A 12,108-nucleotide genomic window follows, 5' to 3' on the forward strand; every position below is an offset into this window, starting at 1 on the left:
TTTTGGAGAAGGGTCTATCTGCGGACGGCAGACTTTGGGTGTGTCGTGTAGTTTTTTTTGTGTGTAATGACGATCGAGTGAGTATGTCATTGTCACGACTTCCACTGAAGTTGATTCCTCTCCTTGTTCGGCCGGTGTTCGGCGTCACCGGTCTTCTAGCCATCGTCGATCACTTTTCATTTTCCATTTGTTTTGTCTTGTTTTCCTACACACCTGGTTTCCATTTCCCTCATTAAGTGTTGTGTATTTAACCCCCTGTTCCCCCCATGTCCTTGTGTGGAATTGTTTGTTTGTAAGTGCTTGTGCACTATGTTACTGGTGAGCATCAGGTTTTGTACCCATGTAGGTTATTTTTTTTATTGCCGTTGGTTTTGAAATTAAATTGCTCCGGCTATTACCTATTTCTGCTCTCCTGCGTCTGACTTCACTACCACCAGTTCCGCAACCCTTACAGTCATGTAGTGACGTAATGCAACCGGTAAGTCCTCTACTCAATAAATAATCCATTTACTTTGCTGTTTTATTTTCACTGAATTCTGATTGTTTCCGCCATTATTTCCCTCTGACTCTCTATCTAGTATTTAGGACCCCATCATCCCCATGGCGATGTCAACCATTTCTCTTCTGCTCTCTGCTGCCTTTGGTCTGAATGGTGCAGCAGGCAAGACACATAGCAAACCAAGAATATAGACTTGATGATTACTTTCTTGATGATTAAATTTTTTGGATATTTACTTTATTTTTGTTAGGTCTTATTTCAAATCCTTTGCTGGAGAAAGCCACAACCCCTTGACTTGGTGTGTGCATTTCTCAAGTCTGCACCTGTTTTGAATTTGGCCAATCCATAATTGTTGCTGGAACTGTGCTGGAAAAGACGATGTGAAAAGAAAATGTCAGAGCCAGTACAGCTCGGATCGGCAAATGCTATAGAACTAATGGAATTGTCCCATGAACATTGCAAAAGCATCTTTAATTTATTGTGTTTTCTTGTCTTTAACTGTACACTCCATAGTAGACTTTGTGTGTGTGTGGGTGCAGTTGATTGTGAACAATGTTGCTGCGACTGGTCCATTTGAATTCCTGTCTGTCTGTCCTTCCAGGAGCTAAGGGGGCAGAAAGCAGGAGCCAATGCCCCACGGGCTGGTTCCAATTTGGTTCACGCTGCATCATGTTTGTCGATAATACAAGGACATGGCTCCTAGCAGAGGTATCATGCTTATCCTCTACTATGAATTAAAGGGGAAGTTCAATTGAAATCAACTTCCTTGGTTTGACGTTGCCTTATAAGTGGTTGGCCTTTTAACAGGCACTGCATGCCTCATGTAAAATACTAAACCTCCCCTTATTGTTTAATTTACATTTTCTATTAGCTTGGAATATTGTGTGGAGTCCAGCTTCCGGGTATATCAGGCTTCCGGTATATTGGAACCCACAGGACATGGTTTAAGACAGAGATAAACGAATATCTCTAAGTGCATGTTTCAAATAGCAGTGACTGACTCACTGGTGGGGGTCACAAGCAAAACAAAACAACTATAGACATGTTTCACTGGCAAACATTAATATCCGCTAACGTACCAGAGGCAATGTCTGCTCAAAGTCTATCATCTCCTCAAGGCTTTCTACAGTGAAACACAAAGGGAAGCATTCAATCATAGCTCTCATAGCAATATTTACACAGCATTTCTGTTTGATCGCTGCTCCTCTTTTAACACGAACACCTCTTACTGGAAGCATCTAGTGAAGGGAGTGTTCCTGGTAAAGACTTACCAAGAGGTGGGTTCTGTTTAAAGGTGTTTCCCTCATCATCCATATCCTCACTGAAATGGAAACATATGGAGGGAAAGACATGGGAAGTTCATTTTGTCCATTCTGCCACTACTAGGTATTCCCTGATAAATAACCCACTCACCTAGAGGAATATGTTCCATATTAGTCTCCAGAAAGGGTTCCGTAAAAGGATAGGTATGAATAAACATGCCAGTTATGTAAAAGATGACTTTCAATAATGTCTGCAGGGCAATCTAGACTTATGTACACACACTTACCAATAGGGGGGGTTTGCTCCATGTTTCCCTCCAATAAAGGTTCTGAAACAAGAACTGTCACACAATAAAAGAGTGAAGGTAGGGCCTCCTGGATAACAGAAAACATCATCAATGGATCTGTCTGAAGTTAGAAAAGTGTCAATATTTTGTCAACTCTAGTGGAGTAAGCATGATACTGTGTGTCTTACTGTGTGTCTTACTGTGTGTCTTGCCTGCTGCGCTACTCAGAGCAACGGCCGCACAGAGCAGAAGAGGTATGGTCAACATTGCCATGCTGCCGCTGATGACGATGGGCTTCTGAAAACAAGACATTAAAATACATTTCTGAGAAAGAACTCACTGAAAAGGAGATCAAAACAGCAACACAGAGTGTCGAAAGTGAGATGAGGACTTAGCCATTAGAGTCAACCACAAGTTAGTTCTGCAGGTTCTGTTCAGATGGAGAAAGAAGAGCACTTTGAGGCTGTTAGCTCACATGGCCATAAGGAAACGATCAGACTTTTCTTTTACTTGGTTTGTATGTTTTTGGCATGTTTTTTTCCCTGCACCATAGATTAAAACGCGAGCCCTTGATTTGTTATTTTGGAATTGTTCCTCGCTGTCTGCCAGATCAGGATGGAATATCAATAAAGATGAAAAAAAAAACAAGCACTTTATCTTTTAGTCATCTCTTTAATCTTTGTAAAATTAGGTTGAATTGCAATATCCAATCAAGAGCTGCCTAAATCATGTTACACAGTGTCGCGTTTGGGAGTTCTAAAACAAATGAATTAGCTTTAGGGATTAGAGGTGGGTTGAATGGGAATGCATACACCGATACATCATGTGCGCAGTTTGTGTTGTTCGATTACAAGTCAGTTGGATGGAATTGTACACAGTCGTGGATGTGTATGTGTGGGTGTTTTCAGGAATCCTGTCACCTGACTAAAGATACAGTGCTTGTTTTGATCTCTGTCAAGGGTTCACGTTTTATCTACAATCTCAAGGTACACCAATAAACCTAACCTATGGTGCAAAAACAAAAACATGCCATACATACGGTGCATTCAGAATGTATTCAGACCCCTTGACTTTCTCCACACTTTGTTACGTTACAGCCTTACTCTAAAATTGATTAAATTGTTTTTCCTCATCAATCTACACACAATACCTTTAAAAAAACATGTAATGTATTTTTTGCAAATGTATAAAACAATTCAATATCACAATAACATAAGTATTCAGACCCTAAAGGTAGAAAAGTACAAGCTTATGTTTAAACACTGTTTATGCATCGAATAGCTTTGATTAGTACTCTCTCATCTGTGTCTGTGGGACTGAGTTGGACCTCTGGAGCTTAACGCTGGCAGTCGATTTATGATGGCTTTAGTGATAAAAACTACAGCCTGCATTCCATTGAATGATTCCTGTCTGAAATGCTGGCCTGTCTGCCAGGGCCAGGTGAACCTTCCCTCCAGTTTCTGTCCCACATGCAGATGAACACTGGACTTCAGAAATTGTGAGGAGGACCCAGTATTCCATGTTGCATTAGTATATGTGTGTTAAGGAGTGCGAAACTGAGAAGATAACCCTGTATCAACAAACAGTAAATGACCTACAGACAGAAACCTGGCGCAATGTAAATCTTGCTGTCTGTTGCTTGATAGCAGAATGTACCTTTGTGTAATTCTACACATCTGTTGTTTGTCATGAACATTGAAGGATATACTTTGCTATAAAGAGCTGCAACCCAAATCTGCTCGTGGGTTCTCAGCAACCATCATTGCAATAATTAATAATTAGGTTTGAAATCTAAAAGTCTCTCTCCTTTGGTTAGAAATATTTCACGACAACTCTTTAGTCAGTACTTTGTTGAAGCACTTTTGGCCTCTATCAGCCTCGAGTCGTCTTGGGTATGACGCTACAAGCTTAGCACACTTGTATTTGGGGAGTTTCTCCCATTCTTCTCTGCAGATCCTCTCAAGCTCTGTCAGGTCTCTGTACTTTTCTCTGTTAATCTTTCCCTCAATCCTGACTAGTCTCCCAGTCCCTTCCGCTGAAAACATCCCCACAGCATGATGCTGCCACTACCATGCTTCACCATAGGGACGTTGCCAGGTTTCCTCCAATATTGGTTTCATCAGACCAGAGAATCTTGTTTCTCATGGTCTGGGAGTCCATTAGGTGCCTTTTGGCAAACTCAAAGCGGGCTGTGATGTGCATTTTACTGAGGAGTGGCTTCCATCTGGCCACTGTACCATAAAGGCCTGATTGGTGGAGTTCTACAGAGATAGTTGTCCTTCTGGAAGTTTCTCCCATCTCCACAGACAAATTCTGGAGCTCTGTCAGAGTGGTCATCGGGTTATTGGTCACCTCCCTGACCAAGGCCCTTCTCCCCCCGATTGCTCAGTTTGGCCAGCTCTAGGAAGAGCTAAGTGCTGTTTTTAACAACAAAGGGATCTCGTCACCATGGCAATGTTTACAATTTCCCTGCTTCTCTGTGCTGCGTTTGCTCTGAGCGGTGCAACAGGTAAGACACACAGTAAACCAAGAAAATACATGTCATGCTTATACGGAAATGATAGAGCTCACATTATTTACTTGAAAATGGAATCTCTTTTCTTCAGAGGTTACAACTGTCACGGAAAACCACATGGAACAGAGCTCACCTGCTGGTAAGTGCTTGATGATGTTACGCCGTCTTCAATGAATGAGCAACTTGTAATAGCTTTTGAAAGTGTGGAACTACAACACTGATCGTTGAAACCTGGTGCAAGAAGAAATCCAATTTCCTTCCTCTACATAAGCCAGTTGATCAACACAGTGCTTTCAGTTTTGTAAATTGGTAATGTTAGGCTTCAATGAGTTTGTTATGATCATATCTTGTCTCATTCAGAGGTGGTGAAGGCGGAGAGGTGGAGCAGGGACTCTTGCCCACCTGGCTGGCTCAAGTACGGGGCACGGTGTTTCATGTTTGTACGTTCCGGCAAGACGTGGATGAATGCTGAGGTGCATTTGAACCTGTTGCATCCTTTACATTTTTTGGCTTTAGATATATTAGACTGATAATATACAGTGCCTTGCGAAAGTATTCGGCCCCCTTGAACTTTGCGACCTTTTGCCACATTTCAGGCTTCAAACATAAAGATATAAAACTGTATTTTTTTGTGAAGAATCAACAACAAGTGGGACACAATCATGAAGTGGAACGACATTTATTGGATATTTCAAACTTTTTTAACAAATCAAAAACTGAAAAATTGGGCGTGCAAAATTATTCAGCCCCTTTACTTTCAGTGCAGCAAACTCTCTCCAGAAGTTCAGTGAGGATCTCTGAATGATCCAATGTTGACCTAAATGACTAATGATGATAAATACAATCCACCTGTGTGTAATCAAGTCTCCGTATAAATGCACCTGCACTGTGATAGTCCCAGATGTCCGTCAAAAGCGCAGAGAGCATCATGAAGAACAAGGAACACACCAGGCAGGTCCGAGATACTGTTGTGAAGAAGTTTAAAGCCGGATTTGGATACAAAAAGATTTCCCAAGCTTTAAACATCCCAAGGAGCACTGTGCAAGCGATAATATTGAAATGGAAGGAGTATCAGACCACTGCAAATCTACCAAGACCTGGCCGTTCCTCTAAACTTTCAGCTCATACAAGGAGAAGACTGATCAGAGATGCAGCCAAGAGGCCCATGATCACCCTGGATGAACTGCAGAGATCTACAGCTGAGGTGGGAGACTCTGTCCATAGGACAACAATCAGTCGTATATTGCACAAATCTGGCCTTTATGGAAGAGTGGCAAGAAGAAAGCCATTTCTTAAAGATATCCATAAAAAGTGTTTCAAGTTTGCCACAAGCCACCTGGGAGACACACCAAACATGTGGAAGAAGGTGCTCTGGTCAGATGAAACCAAAATGGAACTTTTTGGCAACAATGCAAAACGTTATGTTTGGCGTAAAAGCAACACAGCTCATCACCCTGAACACACCATACCCACTGTCAAACATGGTGGTGGCAGCATCACGGTTTGGGCCTGCTTTTCTTCAGCAGGGACAGGGAAGATGGTTAAAATTGATGAGAAGATGGATGAAGCCAAATACAGGACCATTCTGGAAAACCTGATGGAGTCTGCAAAAGACGTGAGACTGGGACAGAGATTTGTCTTCCAACAAGGTTAAAAAATAAACATATCCAGGTGTTGGAATGGCCAAGTCAAAGTCCAGACCTGAATCCAATCGAGAATCTGTGGAAAGAACTGAAAACTGCTGTTCACAAATGCTCTTCATCCAACCTCACTGAGCTCGAGCTGTTTTGCAAGGAGGAATGGGAAAAAATGTCAGTCTCTCAATGTGCAAAACTGATAGAGACATACCCCAAGCGACTTACAGCTGTAATCGCAGCAAAAGGTGGCGCTACAAAGTATTAACTTAAGGGGGCTGAATAATTTTGCACGCCCAATTTTTCAGTTTTTGATTTGTCAAAAAAGTTTGAAATATCCAATAAATGTCGTTCCACTTCATGATTGTGTCCCACTTGTTGTTGATTCTTCACAAAAAAATACAGTTTTATATCTTTATGTTTGAAGCCTGAAATGTGGCAAAAGGTCGCAAAGTTCAAGGGGGCCGAATACTTTCGCAAGGCACTGTAGGTATACACCAGGTATCACCGATCACAGTGCTGCAGTTCCACACTGGATTATACATTGAAAAGCGTCCATGTGGCAAGAACACAAGTATGTTTTTTAAAAACTTCCATTATAGAATCTAAGTGATATTATATTCTGTCCTCCGTTCCTGTCCTCTCTCTCTCTAGCGGTACTGTGTGCACTTCGGAGCAAACCTTGCATCCATCCACAGCTCTGAAGAGTATCATTTCGTGCAAGAGTTGATCATACTACAGACAGAAGACTTTACCCCTGCCTGGATTGGAGGATTTGACGCTGTTCAGGTAGAGTGATCCTCAACGAAGTCCGATCTAAGTTTGGGAAATCTTAAAAACAGTATTCTACTGTAGGCCTACATTAGAGCATGTTTACCTATGTATTATCTACTGGCAACAATTTGATTGTTTTGTATTCTATGGTTATGTTTCTTTGACACTGAGACCACTTCTTCCCCACAGAACCGAGTGTGGCTCTGGAGTGACGGCTCCAGATTTGACTACAGGAACTGGCTCACAGGAGAACCCAATAATGTCGGTGGCAGAGAGCCATGCATGATGATGAACGATGGAGGTACAGTAATCAAACTCTTATCCCAATATCCTTAAATGACATCGAGCTTCATTTATAGAGTGTGTTTAGAAAAACATGTCTGGCAAGGAAATGTAAAACCAGACTTAAATCAGTCAATGTCTGTTTTGAGTCCGTTTCCGTGCAGCAGCAGTACAAACTTTAGGACGTTTTCTGCCAGTCTAGCTCATGCACTCGCAATCAAGTGGAGAGCTAATTGGCGTTCCTTGTTTCCTCTTTAGGTGAAAAACGCTGGAATGATATTCAATGTGGATCTATATTTCCATCTGTGTGCTCCAAAAGGTTGTGTTAAATCTGCCATCATAACATCAACTGAACCACTTTTTTGTCATCCCTTTTGTCATTAAAACTGTACAGTATTGTTGAAGAATGTAAATATATGGTAGGCCTATAGTTTTTGTGAATCATAGTCGAGCATGAGATTTAACTGAAGGGTGATTTTCTATCATGTAAATAGGCTGTCGTCAAATTTTTTCAATGATGCTGATCATGTAAAATGTCATAGTGAAGTTTTGCTACTAATAAATAATATCCCTAATATTGTGTAGATGTTGTCAGTGCATTGCATCACCGATGATTTACCGTTCCTAGGCTTAGCTTGATGTGCAACAATAAACACAGCATTTACACACTTAAAGATAAATTATACAGAAATCACTCTGCCTTAATATCAGTTTGTGACAAAACAAGCAGGTACAGTGTAGTGCAGTGGTCACCAACCTTATCTGAGTCAAGATCCCTTTCTGTGTCAAAATGCAAGCTGAGATCTACCGCTCAGATGACTTAAAAAACATAAGCCTATGCAACATTAACATATTAAAAACAGTTCTGTAACAATGAGGTTTGTGCAGCCCAATACATTATCACTGCATATTGGCTATGCTTGAATTGCCCTGCCAATCTTGTTCTTCTCAGACCATTTTTAGACCACATTTTAGGTATATGATCACACTGGTAATAGATCATTCGTTGTATTCCTTGTGAGGCACAGCTAAGTGAGCATAATAATTTTATTTTTTTACTGTACTGATGGCCTGCATCTGATGATCAGTGAGGGCAGGGAGGGAGGCTACCTCTCACCCAACTCATCATCCCTCCTCTCTACACTAAGAAAAGGGGACAGTCTTCCAGCTGATGGAGAAACTTAAGTCGCTCTGCATTATTTCTGCCTCATGCACCAATTCATGTTACTCCTATGTAGGGCTGTTGCGGTGACTGTATTACCGCCACACCCGCTGTCACAAGTCATGAAGGCAGTCAAATTCCACGTGACCGTTTAGTCAAGGTAATTAGGCTTGTTCAAGCTCTGATGCTGCTGCTGGTCATTAGTTGCCTACCAAACTTGCTAACTGCCTGGTACTCAGCACTCTATTGTCCCTCTAATCCCTGACATCAATGCAAATGTCTTCGAAAAAAATCTAATCAAACACTTAATGAGAGCCCATGAGCTTAGGTTGCACAATATTTCTATAGGCCATGCAATTGTGCGAGAAAACAGAGTGATGGCCTCTACTAAAAGGAGGAGGAACCCATCAGCTTTCTATAGGCTAGGCCTACTATATTTATTTCTGAACTTTTTTAGTATTAAGCATATTGCTTACATTTGCAACAGGAGTATAGTCTACCTGGCTGGCATGAAAATGAACCACTGGAAAAGCGTCCTCCATTCGCTATTTAAGTGCATACATTACATGTATTTTTCCCCTGCCCCTGTTTCGATACAGGTAAATGATAATGGTCCATTCTAAATTTAAAACAAATTTCACACATATATTATTTAGTATATGTAAAGACAAGATGTAATGTAGCCTAGCCCATACGTAGCCTAGCCCATATGTTTTGCTATGGTTTGTATCACAACTAAAGTGGCCAAATAACATGTTAAAATTAAGCACATTAATCTGCTTTACAACGGGTGTAGAGCCTAACTGGCATACATAAGCAGCACATGAGTTTCAAGTTTGGGGAAGATCATTTTGCACCTTTATAATAAAAGCATTTACATGCATAATTGCATTTGCAGTCACTTTTGATAATGGTGTTTTCCCGCTAATGGAACATTTGCACTTATAGCTTACTGCCATGTGCGCATTGCTGCGCTTCTAATGTGAAGAAATAACCTAATAGTCGATCAACATTTTAAGCTAATCGTTTTGATCTGTTGCGTCAGCCACAATGCTTGAAAAAGTTTTTTTGATGCTAGTGGTTGTATTAGTTTGGGATCTATTGCATCCCACAACGGTCCCAGACTATGTTTGGAATGTTTATTTCACGCACAGATTAGAATAGGTTGACGTTTGTACTATAGGGGATAGTAGATTGACATAGGCTAGTGCTTTTGCTGTTCGTTAGACCTTTTCATCTTGTTGCCTGACGAAAAGTAAATGTGGACAGTTCTCAAAAGCAGAGCTCATGCCTTTTAAGCAACTTTTTTTTCAAATCATCATTAGAGTTGCATCATGAGGCCTTACAATGTATTAAACATCTAAACGTATAGCCCAACGTTTGTAGAACAACTAAAGTTACATTAATAACTCTGAATTAAGCAGATAGGAGGACCTATTTATTTGTTAACCGCTCAACACAAATAGCCGCATGTGCGCGCTCCCTCAAATCGTTTGGAGAAAATATCCTTTCTATTTTATTCAGCTTTGTTCAATTGTATTCTTCATACTATAAAATAATGCCACGGAATTCTAAGCAAATCTTGCCTGCTAGCCAGATCAGGACCTAACATAAGGAAAACTCAGAGTATGCTATTCTGTTCTTCTGAAATAGACTACATTTCCTTCATATTATGCTTCTTTAGACCTGTCTAAAATAAATAAATAATGTATTGTGACGTTGTAGGCTAAATTACATGTTACATGGATTAATTAGCAAGGAAACTGTGGAAGTGCAAGGTAACTGTGCAGACACAGTTGTCTGAGCTATCTGATTGGCCAGCGGTAGGCCTGTAAGTGCACTTGATTTGCTCTCTGGGTGTTCATTTATACATTATATTATTCAATAGAATAAATGGTTCAGTAAGTGAAATTACCATTATTCCCAGATCCCTGACTGTAGTCTACCCATCAACTCAAGATGGAACTTTGTATCCATTCACTGATTGTTAAAATATACTGGAAAATTCACCTGAGCTGAGCTCCATAGGTTGGTCTTTCCTGGCTGTCTGACCCTGCTGGGACACCTGTCCCCATCTGATCCTGTTAAAACTTATTTGGGATTGGTGTCCCATCCACGGGACGGTTGAGCTAACGTAGGCTAATGCGATTAACATGAGGTTGTAAATAACAAGAACATTTCCCAGGACATAGACATATCTGATATTGGCAGAAAGCTTAAATTATTGTTAATCTACTGCACTGTCCAATTTACAGTAGCTGTTACAGTGAAAGAATACCATGCTATTGTTTGAGGAGAGTGCACAGTTTTGAACATGAAAAGTTATTAATAAACAAATGAGGCACATTAGGGAAGTCTTGACAAAAATAAATTACAGAAATGCAATGGTTAATTGGATCAGTCTAAAACTTGCACATCTAGTGCCAAAATCTAAATTGCACCTGGGCTAGAATAATTTATTATGGCCTTTCTCTTGCATTTCAAAGATGATGGTACAATTTTTTTTTACAAAAGAACATTTTTTTTCTTTCTTTGTATTGTCTTTTACCATTTCTTTGTATTATCTTTTACCATATCTATTGTGTTATATTCTCCTACATTCCTTTCATATTTCCACAAACTTCAAAGTGTTTCATTTCAAATGGTACCAAGAATATGTATATCTTTGCTTCAGGGCCTGAGCTACAGGCAGTTAGATTTGGGTAAGTCATTTTAGGCAAAAAAATGAAAAAAGGGGCGGATCCTTAAGTGGTTTTAAGACATGATGAGCATAGTGCTGTGTATTGACTTTGCACCTTGACAGTGAAGCCTGTAGAGCTGTTTATACCGTGTCAATTAGTAGGGAATTAGATAGGGAAACTGACAGACCAATAAAGTTACATTGCTATACTGACTGATTGTGGCCAAAATAACATCTAATATTAGCCAACTTTTGGTAACTCCAATTGTACATCAACTGGCGAAAACAAGCCAAGTTAATTTACTTCTGTTGAAACTGGACAAAATAAAGGCTACAAAACATTTCCATACAGACAACAGATGTCAGATACTGCTACCTGACAGATAGCCGGAGGCTAGTGCTGAACTGGCTGTGGTAGCTAGCTAGTTCATTCACCTCAGACAGAACTTCATTCGAGAGGGGACGAAACATTGGCTAACGTTACATGTCAGTTGCACTACTAGCTCAGCACGGGAATGTTTTTTTTTAAAAATAAGTCAAACAGCAGTTACCTTGCCAGCTACATCAGTTAAATAAAAAGAGTAGCCCGTTTCTGCTCTGCTTACTTTTACAACTCAGAGAAAAAGCATAACACACAGGCAATAGCTGCTTCTGTTCGCACGCTCTGTGGTGTCCTTGCGGTCCTAAATCCAGCTGGCTTAAACCACCAAACAGCCTACCAGACCGCTCTGAGCCTTCTGCATTGTCCTAAACTAGTGTACAAAACTGAAAGTAAAAGATTCAAAAACTAAATTTAAGAACAGAACAGATATACCGCTTCTTGGACTTGCTTTCAACGAGAATAACATGTCTATGACACATTTCTATGTGCATTTGGTCGGGTCCCCAAAAAGTTACATATTGCAGCTTTAATATAAAACAGCACCAGTGTTACAATGTACTGTACCTACTCTTCAAATGCTACCACACTAGCCAGCCAGTGCCACTTGCTTGCTAATTTGAAGCGCAAGTAG

General features: G+C 40.5%; 1 long non-coding RNA gene across 1 annotated transcript; it reads right to left on the bottom strand.

Annotated features, from left to right (window-relative positions):
- Window positions 1-283: 283 nt before the first annotated feature.
- Window positions 284-12,022, bottom strand: LOC118946458. The gene is made up of 6 exons (XR_005041291.1): window positions 11,647-12,022; window positions 2,249-2,345; window positions 2,049-2,102; window positions 1,771-1,820; window positions 1,579-1,622; window positions 284-865 (listed from the first exon to the last, which is right to left on the bottom strand). It is a non-coding gene; the product is annotated as an uncharacterized LOC118946458 (long non-coding RNA).
- Window positions 12,023-12,108: the final 86 nt, after the last annotated feature.

The sequence above is a fragment of the Oncorhynchus mykiss genome, chromosome 32 (assembly GCF_013265735.2).
Source record: "Oncorhynchus mykiss isolate Arlee chromosome 32, USDA_OmykA_1.1, whole genome shotgun sequence".
Taxonomy (NCBI): domain Eukaryota; kingdom Metazoa; phylum Chordata; class Actinopteri; order Salmoniformes; family Salmonidae; genus Oncorhynchus; species Oncorhynchus mykiss.